Source organism: Ovis canadensis, chromosome X (genome assembly GCF_042477335.2).
Source record: "Ovis canadensis isolate MfBH-ARS-UI-01 breed Bighorn chromosome X, ARS-UI_OviCan_v2, whole genome shotgun sequence".
In the NCBI taxonomy this organism is placed as follows: Eukaryota; Metazoa; Chordata; class Mammalia; order Artiodactyla; family Bovidae; genus Ovis; species Ovis canadensis.
In genome coordinates, this window is record NC_091727.1 from 21,354,447 (window position 1) to 21,365,664 (window position 11,218).

Here is an 11,218-nt window from a genome sequence, read left to right on the forward strand (position 1 = left end):
TACTTCTTTTTTAACATTTATTTATTTGGTTGCACCTGGTCCTAGCTGTAGCACTTGTGATCTTTGATCTTCATTGCAGCATGTGGGATCTAGCTCCTGGACCAGGGATCAAACCCAGGCCCCCTGTGGTGGAAGCATGGAGGGGAACAATTACAGGACCATTGGAAATCCTAGAAATTTTACTTCTAAGAGACAATCCTAGGGAAATGATTGGCTGTAACAAAATTAATCACCATGCAAAAAAAGAAACAACTTTAATGGTTGTTTAGTGAAAAAGTAGAAACAACACAGATGCCCAACAACTCAAACATAGAGGATTAGTGAAGTTAATTATGGTACAAATATATAATAGAAAAATGAGCAACCAATAAAATGATGTAGAATGTTTATTGACTTAACAGTATGTTCACAATATATTAAGTGAAAAAAAATGCTGGTTAAAAGGACTGCATACATTAAAACCCCTTAAAAGAATAGGAAGTGTTAAGAATGCTTATATGCATAAATACAAGTCTATAAGAATATTTTCCTCAAAGATGGCTGGTTATCTTTGAATGGTGGGATTATAGTATGGTTTTCTGAAAATTTTGGTTATAGAGATTTTTCATATTCCTATAGTTAATTTATAAACACAGTGGTTGTACTTCTGGCACCTTCTACGGGAGTCTGTGGCCAACTTGGTCTTGTTAAGATAGAAGCATTGAAGAAAGTGCACAGATGTGTCAGGTGGAGGCCAGAAATCGCAAGAGAATAGGACAAAGTCTTTGTGAAATCAAAAAATAGTAATGCATTTGTTAACTGTGTATGGCAGAGAGGACAGAAAGCATGCCATACACATATAGGAGGCAACCTTTCAGATTTACTCAAGAGCACTCAACTAGGTTAGAAATGTAGTGTATCCCTCAAAGTCTGCTCTGATTTACCATAGAAGCTCCCCCTTGTAAGTAGAAGTCTGGAGGGAGGGACAAGATCAAGTCCAATTTAGGAACCTCAGTTCAATCCCATAATTTAAAATGTCGTTGTAGGTAAAAGCCTCTACTTGGATGACTTAGCTAAGTGCTCAGTAAGATTTAACGCCCCTCTCTCTGCTCCTCTCCTAGAAGGCATCTGGGTGTTTGAGGGAGGGACGTGGCTTCCTTGACCTTAATGTAGCAAAGGGTAGATGTTACTCCTGCCAAGGAAGAGCAGGCTCCAGACCCCGCACCTCTTCCTGTCCTCTGCTTGCCCAGCAACCTTGCTAACAGACCTCCCGCCCTAGTACTTCAACCTGGAACAAGGAGCTCAAGACAGTCGCACCATGCGCTGTGATCTCTCTCCCAGACTGCCCTGCCCCTTTCTTTTCCCTACAAGTAAGCCCAGAAGGATTGGGGGCATACTTTTCCCCCTTCTCTTCTTTACAGCCTGGGAAGTCTTCCTTCTATTCTGCACACAGAGCCTATGCATTAAAAAGGAAGCTTTGTTATTTAGAAATCCCCTTCTCCAAAAAGTCTGGGGTTTCTGTACATCGTCTTATTAAAAAGAGGTCAAGAAAACCAGCTTTGAAATTCAAAGCTGCTGAATGGCCTCTCTGTTCTGGGCAGCACCTGTCTGTCCTGTCTTTCCTGGGACAATAAGCTTGATGACTTTGTCAGAAGGCTACTACGAAGTAGGATTTAAAGGGGGGATCAAAATGCATTGGTTTAATTCTTATAAAATGTGTCAGCTGAAAAACTAGTCACAACCTGAAAGTAGAGAGTTATTTTATTTGGTGGGAATGTTAAGGACTCCGAGCCCGGGAGGCAGCATGTCAGTTGCCCTGACAATGGGAGTCAGACTATATACAAGTTTGCAACAAAGGGGGCAGGCAGTCTAAACATCAAAGATTATTGTTAAGTAGTAAGGAAAATCAAATATCAAGGTAAGGAATTTAAAGTTCTTCTGTGTATGGGAAGATGCAAGCCTCTGGGCTCACTTTATAAGCACCTCAGCTATCTGAGGCCAAATCCTGGTTCTGTACCATCTTAGCCACCAGGGAAGCCCCTAAATCCTGTTTCTTGATTGCTTACATCCTTAATTCCTTGTTCACCATAAGGAGTGGCAAGTATGGGGGTTGATTACTTCTTGCATCCCCCACTCCCCCAGCTCCTCAGTAATCACTTTGGGGGTGGGAGTGGCAGTATCTGCTGGATCGTAGGCAGTGTGTCCCCATTTTGGAGTCCTCATTCACATTTGGAGGCCCGATATCGTTGATGGCTATGACATTTCTTGCCCCCCGATATGGCAGGAAATATTTCATTTCAGAAATGCAATCCTTTGAGAGGTGAACTTAGATGAGCTAAAGTAATGAGATTCATTTTCTTGGATGTCTTGTGAGATGCATCTCTTTCACCATAGAGACAAAGTGTAATTTTAAAAGACCTGACCCTGATGAAAATATAGAGTGAATACTTGTCATGGGGTTATGCTTTAATGGAGAAACCAGCAGGATAGTAAATCTGGTACAAAAGAGGATTCAGAACAGAGAGATGCAGATGTTCAAAAACAAAAAGAATGCTAAAATAAGTTTCCTAAACTAGAGGGACAATAGAACCATAACCTTTGGGACTGTCACTTCTGCACAGAAATCTTTTGCATCTCTACTGCACAAAAATCTACAAGTTAACTGTGTCTGAGCCTTAATCAAGCCACAGGGCGGTCCCATGGAGAACTGAATCCTTGGGTGGGCCTGTTAGAGAAAGAACTTTAAATGAAGCTTCAGTCTCACGTTGAAAGGACAAGCAGTCATCCTTTTGCTTTGTTTTCAAGTGATAGGTAATTTTTTCTTAATCAGGTCAAATACTACATACATCTCACCCTCCTTAACAGACACCAACCCAGTCTGGTGAGAGCTACTGGAACAAACAGCCATGAATGAATTTATAAAGAGCCTACACAAATAAAAGATGTTTAAGAAGTCTCAGTTCTGCTTTAGAAACACAAGTTTATCTTTAAGAACCTAGAATTGTGATGTTGCTCCAAACCTACAGTTTTACAGATATTTTATTACAAAGTACACTTTCTGTTTTTAGATTCATATCTAGATTTAATTAGGCCTAAATGATTCCATTACCAAAGCAGATTAATCTGATTAAATGAAACCATAAGGGCACGTGATAAGTTTTTAGTCATCTTGCTTTATGTATGTCATCACAGCCCAGGAAATGTATGCTGGTTTATTAGGTTACTGAACCGACAAACATTATTTCATGGGTAAGGGATATTCAGAGTTGGTTTAAAACTTTAAGGAATTTAGCCCAGTTCACATTTAAACCACTCTCCAACTGATAATAGTTTCCAAAACATTTCTGATTTTTAAGAAGCTCATAACAGCTCATTTGTAATACCATCCTCCATATCCAGATGGTTTTTGAAGCATCCTATTAAAGAAAAATAAAAGAAACCAAATATTATAAACAAACAAAGCCAGCTCTGAGCAGCAGTTTCCCCATGGAATTTCATTTTCTGAGAGTAAGATCATCTGATTAGAAAGCTCAAATTCTCTGAAACTTTCTATTGAAGTCTATGGTGTGTAATATGAGCACATTTCCATAGCAAGGTTATTCAGCTGTGGAAAACACAATAACTCACTTAAAGCTTTTCCTTTAAAAGTTGATGAAAGCTAAGACACCACATGTTGGTGCAGAAATGAGAAATATAATGGTGTTTGTCACTGGCTGCTTGGCTGTGTTTTTTGGGTTTTTTTCCCCCACTGCAAGAAAGCAAAAACAAACATTTGGGAAGGCATTGGAACTCAAAAGCATAACCAAAGCTAAGAAACTTAAGTAACTGTGTCACAGAAACATGGGAACACAGATTCTGTTGGCTAATCCAAATAGATAATTAATCGTGTTCTTGACGTGTGGAATGCAGATTCGCCTGGTATTTGCAGAGACTAGCAATCAGGCTTTCTTGAACACTGGTGCCTGGAATGGTTGAGAAATTCTAAGTCAGAGATTCCAAAATCTGCAGATTCTGGAGCCAGTAAACTTTGAAAACAACATTGAAAGCTAACGTGGTGTTAACTTCTTATTTTGCCAAAAAAAAAATAATACTTGGGGGAGGGGAAACCTTTTTATTTACAAGTGCTGTCATTTCACGGAAGATAGGCCTTCACAGGCTAGTTCATAGTTGGATTCATCAGTGAATTTGGGGTCCAGGTATCTTTGGGTAACTTCTTTCTCAAACCTTCCGTTAGCGACTAACAGGCACATTGGAGTACATGTCATCCATGACCAATCAAAACGAATCCTCCTCAAAATGATCAAAATGAGACAGGTGATTGTGACAGGGTTAGACTTTCTCCAGATAAGGACTTGGTTCTTGAGAGTTTTTCTTTAGGATCCTCTTATCTTAAGGAGGATTTTTTTCAAAAGGTGAGGAGGTAGGAGATTTAAACATTGACCAAATTCTGCCCTGCCTAACATTTATTTATTTATTCATGAAAGAAATGGGAAATTTTATTCGAGCCAAATTTGTCTGAGGATAATAACCCAGGAAGAGCATATCAGAAAGTTCTGAGAACTATTCCCCTTACCTGCCTTGTAAACAAGAATCAAATCAATTCCTTGAATGCCTGTTACTAAGAATGTTGGGCTAAGCTTTGGGGCAAAGTTTCTCAAACTTAAGTCTACATAATTACAGCCTGAGAACCTATCAAAACAGCAGATTTCTAGGTTTCAGTGTCATAGGCTGTGAATGACATCGATATGGCAGCACCAGAATCTCAATTTTTAGCAAGCAAAATGTAATTGTTATGCACATACTCCATGGACCCCTGCTTCTTGAGAAACATTGTTCTAGGAGCTATAGGGAAATAACACTTCCAGTTTCAGTAATGGCACACGTATATAACTTATTAAACAACAAAACAGATACAAAGGGATTCCACTAGGCAAATCAAAATGATCATTGACTGTGTGAAACAACTATTATTATGCTCTGTGGGGTTAGATAGATGGATATTTAAATGACAATAATACCATAAAGGTTTAGGAGGGCTTTAAGTGGTATTAAATGTTCTAAATTTCTCACATTTGGAGGAGAGGAAGGATACCAGTGAACATTAGATATTTATGAGTAAAGAATACATGCTGTAATTCTGGAATAAATATCAAAAGAATAGAAGAAGAGTACATGATTTGTAAGCTAAAAGAGAGTTTTTTAAATGAATGATAAGGAGACTTCCCTGGCAGTCAGTGGTTAGGACTTCACCTTCCACTGCAGAGGATGCAAGTCCAATCCCTAGTTGGGGAACTAAGATCCTGCATGCCTCTCATCCAAAATAACAAAACAGAAAACAGAAACAATGTTGTAACAAATTCAATAAAAGACTTTAAAAATGGTCCACATAAACAATCTTTTAAAAAGTGAGTGATAAAAATGATCAACCCAAGAGGAGGCATGGGGAAAAAAATGAAAGAGGAACACAGGACAGGCAGGGAAAGAGATATATATATAATAAGATGGCAGATTTAAACAAAAATGTATCAGTAATTATGTTGAATGTAAGTGAACTCAATTCCCCCCCCTTTTTTGATCCATATATCTATTTGTTTTCAGATTCTTTTCCCATATAGATTATAACAGAGTATTGAGTAGAGTTCCTGGTGCTATACAGTCGGTCCTTGTTGGTTATCTATTTTATGTATACTAAAGTTTATATGTTGATCCCAACCTAATTTATTCCCCCATACCTTTCAACTTTAGTAACCACAAGTTTGTTTTCTAAGTCTGTGAGTCTGATTCTGTTTTGTAAATAAGTCAATTAGTATCATTCTTTTAGATTTCATACATAAGTGATATCATATGATATTTGTCTGATTTACTCAATTTTCCAGTGAAAAAAACAAAGGTTGTGAGATTGAAAATAAGCAAACAAAACTCAGCTATATGTTATTTAAGGGATACGTTTAAAACATAAGAATAAAAACAGGTAGAAAGAAAAGAAATGACAGGTACCCCACAATTGCTAACTAAAAGAAAGCTGATATAGGTATTAATCTCACCAAGGCACTCTGTACATCCCACTTTAGGTATGATCATGGAAAACACTGGACAAGGACCAAGCCAAAGTTCAGAGAGGACCAGGTGCAGAGCCTTCTTCCAAGAGAACAGATCCGAGTCCTGACGCGAGAACTTCCTTCACTCAGAGGCAGGGAATGTGTACTTCTTGTCCAACATGGTTCATTTTTCCTATGCACCAATGACTGCTAAGTGCTTTCCTTTCTTCTCTTTTCCAAATGGAAGTTTTCATTGTAGATAATTTGTTTTGTTCCACATTACATACGGAAAGTTGAGTAGTAGTGGGGGAGTAACGTCCTGTTATTAGACAGATAGCTGGAGTTAGACTCAATGGAGAAGGCTGCCCATTACCCAGAGATATTAGACTTTATTTTGTACTCAGTGAGTGGATTGTACCTTGGATTATTTTCTGAGGGAAGGGGCAAATGTATTTTATGGCTGGAAATAAGAGTGTGCATGGATTTAGATGGCCAGGGGTTTAGAAGTGTCAGTTTGCTAATTATTCGTGGTGTCCATTCTCCCTTTCTGCGTTTCAGTAATAGAGCCTTTCTGAGTGTGAGCTTACCACACAACTGCCCAGCAACATGCTACATTTCCCGTCTCCCTCAAAGGTAGGTGCGGTCACGTGATCAAGTTTGGGCAAAGGGATGTGAGCAGAAGTGATGTGTATTATCTCTATAAAGATGAAGCTGCTTGCCCTGATTTTTTTTCCCCCACCAATTGGGAAATGGCAGTGATTGGAACAATCGCTTCAGTGGTAACAGAGATGCTGAAAGGGACAGAATTGCCCACCAGCTTAGGTTCCTGTATGTTGTGGAACAGAGCTGTCCTGTAGCCCTGGACTGTTATATAAGAAAGAATGAAAGGGCCTATCATATGTAAGCTATTGTACTTTGGGGTTCCTTTGCTACAGCAACTTTACCTATACCCTAACTAATACAGAGTTGTGTTATGAAGTAAGAAAGGGGAGTCAGAAAGGTGGGAGTGAGGAGGAAGCAATTGTTTTGAGCCTTAAAAACAAGCCCAGGCATCATGATTGGAGAGACTTGGAAAGGTCTGAAGAGAGACCAGGCAGATGGTGGTGCATGGTGCAGCTGCCTTAGCTACCTTGTGTGATGTTTATAATTCTGTATCTCTAGGCACACCTTTCCCAAGAATTCCATGACCACGTTTCCATGGGCTGGCCAGAATTTCTCCCTGGAGGTCAAATAGGCTCCTCAGACTCAGCCTTTCAAAGCTTCATTTTCTTCCTGTTTAAGCTGGGATGTTTGTTAAGAAAGTTTTGTATATATATGTTAAAGATGTTTTGTATATATATGTTAAAGATATTATATATATATATATGTTAATGTTTTATTTATATATATATATCTCCTGTGATAAACTATAATGGAAAAGAATATCAGAAAGAATTTACATATGTATAACTGAATCACTTTGCTGTACAGCAGAAATTATCACATTGTAAATCAACTGTACTTCTATAAAATAAATTTAAAAAAAATTTTTTTTCTACTTTTCAACATCAGCCTTCACCAGGTTGTCCTCACTAGAAACTAAGGTTGCCCTGGATTCCTCCTTTGCCACCACACACAGTTTCTCGTAAAGCTCTGCTACTTCCATTCTTTGCTTTCATTTTTATATTCCCATGGCCAGTGCCTTGATTCAGATCTCCATGATTTCTTACCTCAAATGTTGCAGTAGCCTTGTTTATAACTTATCCCTCTGATTTCGATTTCTCCCATGCTTCACATTCCTCTCGGGGCTGTTTTTCTAAAACACATACCTGACTATGTCATGTCACCTGTCTATACACTTTCCTTCCATTTCTTATAAGCCAAGGAGACCAGACTTGGTGCAAATCTGGTCTCATTTGAACTCCGATCAAGCCCCTCAGTGTGCTGTGGATCCTGAGCACACTGGGTGTTGGCAGCGTCCTCTCTGCCTGTAATGTCCTAGTCTTCTCTTCACAGACTCCTACTCAGCCTTTGAAGCTCAGCTTAAATATGACTCATGAGAAAATTTTCCCAGAATTCTCTTCCTTAGTTGCTTAGTTATCCACCCCCTACAACAGTTAATAAGTGAATGAATGAATTAAAGTTTGAATACTAAGAAGTAAATCCCAAAGAATACACCCTGAAGAAAGGCAGAAATTTTCAGAAGTATAGAATTTTACTGTATTTTATACACATAGTAAAAGGAACTTAAAGATTTTTAAAATTAATTTTTATTGGAGTATAGTTGACTTATAATGTTGTGTTCATTTCTGCTGTACAGCAAAGTGAGTCAGTTATACATATATCCACTCATTTTTTTTTCTTTTTGGCTACACTGTGAGGCATGCAGGATCTTAGTTCCCTAACCAGGTATCAAACTCATGCCCCCTGCAGTGGAAGCACAGAGTCTTAGCCTCTGAACTGCCAGGAAAGTCCTATCCATTTTTTTGTAGATTCTATTCCCATGTACGTCAGTACAGAGTATGGAGTAGAGTTCCTTGTGCTGTACAGTAAGTCTTTATTAGTTATTTATTTCAATATAGTATTGTCTATATGTCAATTCCAATCTCCCAATTTATCCCTCCCCCTCACCCCTGTGAATCTATAGATTTTAAAGCTCATCTAAATGTGTTTATAGATGAGGTTCAGAGAACTTAAATGACTTTCCCAGGATCAGACAGCAGAACTGGGAACAAAACATGGATTTTCTGGCTCTGTTTCTGGTGTTGTTTTCCTACATTTTGCCATGAAAGTCCTAGAGAATAATTTTAATAGAAGGGTTTGTCTGGAAGGTTAAATTTAAAATGTAGAAGTTTGAGCCTGAGGTTGCACTTTAAATCACATGGAATGATCAAAATGTCACTGTAATTTTGTCACAGCAATGATTATCTAAGTTGTGAGTCATTTTCCAAGAATCATTTTCAGTAGAGATCTTGCATATGTACCAATGTGCATGTTGAAAGCCAGAGAACATTCAGTGCAGGGGCTCTACATGTTTTTTTGGTTTTTTTTTTTGACCCAGGGGCCCTTTCAGTCTGACGTCTCAGAATAATGTTTCTGAATGCATAAAACTTTGTACACAGGAATACAAAGGAAAACTACATCAAAAATGTGATTATCAAATTATTAAATATCATACATGTATGATAGATGTACTTCTTTATTTAATCTATTAAATAACAAGATCTAGGAGCAGTCTAAGAACTACCCATGATTTTGAAGTGGCCATGAGTGTAAGTGATATTTCAAGGCATCTGTGACAACTGTCGTGTGATAGGAAAATACTTGTGATATCTATTGGTGACAAGTCACAGGTCCTTCCAACACAACTGTGCTTTGGTACTTATAATCGCAGTTGAAGGAAACCCTTAACTTTTGTTGGAGATCATTGAAAGTGAATCTTTTTCTCTCTCAAGTTTACTGATCTGCTAAACCCCAGGTTGAGAATGCCTGGGTTAATATACTCTCTTCATTTTAAAGGTGAGGAATCTTTTATGTGAAATGTGTAAGATAAGTTCAAATAAAATTAATTCAAAGAAAATCACTGATGGTGTCTATGCAATTGGCCTCTCTCTACTTAGCTGATCTCCCTCAGGGAGCGTGGGCTTAAAAGCAACTTGGAAAAGGGAAGTTGCTTTCAAACCATTTCTGCCTTCTGCTCTGTGTCCCTAGTCCCTAAGGCTCTCTTGGGGCAAAGGCCCTTGGGGAGGGGAGATATGAGAACCACAGGCAAATTAGTATCGCGATAAATTATCCTGCCACTGTGCTAAGAACAAGAAGAAAGGTGACATAATTAATTTGTGAATAAATGCCAACAATATGTATCCAAGTAGTATGTACAAATATGGGAATCGAGTTGTATACCTGAAATTCATCTAATGTTGTATGTCAATTATACTTCAATACTTAAAAAACAAAGAATATGACTGTAGGTTTAGGATATGAATTCATCTGAATTATATTCTGTTTTTTCGTTGTTTTGTTATTTTTGTTTCCAGTTTGTTTTGTTGACACATGGGCGCTCAGGCCTTGGCCCTGCTGGAAGTGCTCATACAGCCTTTGCTTCTGCTGCTGCTTCTCGGCCTTCAGGTCTTCTTCGTGCTTGTTGAGCTGTTGGCATGTGCCATGTGTTTTATTGGGCTGAAGATCCAGGGGCTTGTTCCTCTTGCCCGTATAGAATTTCCTGAGGTTCATTTTCTGAGTCAGGTTAATGACGCTGAGTACATGCAATGGATTTGCCAACAACTTGAATCTTAGCGAGTCTGGAAACTGTGCCACCTGTCACTCTAGCCACACATCTGGGACAGCTCTACTTTCAACTTCATCCTCAGCTCTTTCTTTTTCCAGGAAGGTCTCAGGCCTTAATCTTGGCCAGGGCTGTATAGTCTGCCTCTGCCACTTTCTCAGAGGGAAAGAGCTCTGTTTTTGTTTTTATTTATTTATTTTTTAATTTTGGCCATGCTGCCCGGCATGTGGGATCCTAGTTCCCCAATCAGGGAATCAAACCTGCACCCCCTGCATTGGCAGAGTGGAGTTGTAACCACTCGACTGCCAGAGAAGCCCCTATTCTGGTTGTTTTTAATTTGACTTTTAAAAAACATACATTTTGTAGGGTGTGGAGTAAGGCTCTAAAATATTTTGAAACCAAATAATTAACTAAATATGTCAAAAATTTACTGAGTTCGTGTCACTACCATTGATTTATGGTGCCTCCTTTATCATGTATTAGATTATTACATGTACTAGTGTCTACTTCTTGAGAATATAAATTTTAAATTCTTGTGCCACTCCACTCATGTGCTATACTGGCTCATTTAATTACATCTCTGAAATTTGTGGTATTTGAAAAATAGTAACAATAGCAAAAAAGCAATAATACAAAAAAGTGTTCAAAAATGCCTGTTAAAGAACAGAATGCCCAACCTTGAATTGAACCGACATTGTCCAGAGGTCCTGAGCAGCTGAATCTTTCGAACCTTTCTAAGTGTGACCCATGGTAAGAAATAGATTCTTTTTATTTGAATTCATCACAAGCATACACGTATACACATATATGCAATTCAAACAAAACTTTCTCCTGACAGACATCTCTTAATAAGTGATGGGGCCCGCTGATATTTCTTATTCTATGCCATTTCAGTCCATTCAAAGAAATGCTGGCCAGTGATCTGCTATTTGTGAGG

General features: G+C 38.4%; 1 long non-coding RNA gene across 1 annotated transcript; it reads right to left on the reverse strand.

Moving 5' to 3' along the window:
• Positions 1 to 373: 373 nt before the first annotated feature.
• On the reverse strand, positions 374 to 8,021 carry LOC138930943 (uncharacterized). Its single transcript, XR_011446298.1, has 3 exons — positions 7,727 to 8,021; positions 6,024 to 6,336; positions 374 to 3,395 (listed from the first exon to the last, which is right to left on the reverse strand). It is a non-coding gene; the product is annotated as an uncharacterized lncRNA (long non-coding RNA).
• Between the last annotated feature and the right edge of the window lie 3,197 nt (positions 8,022 to 11,218).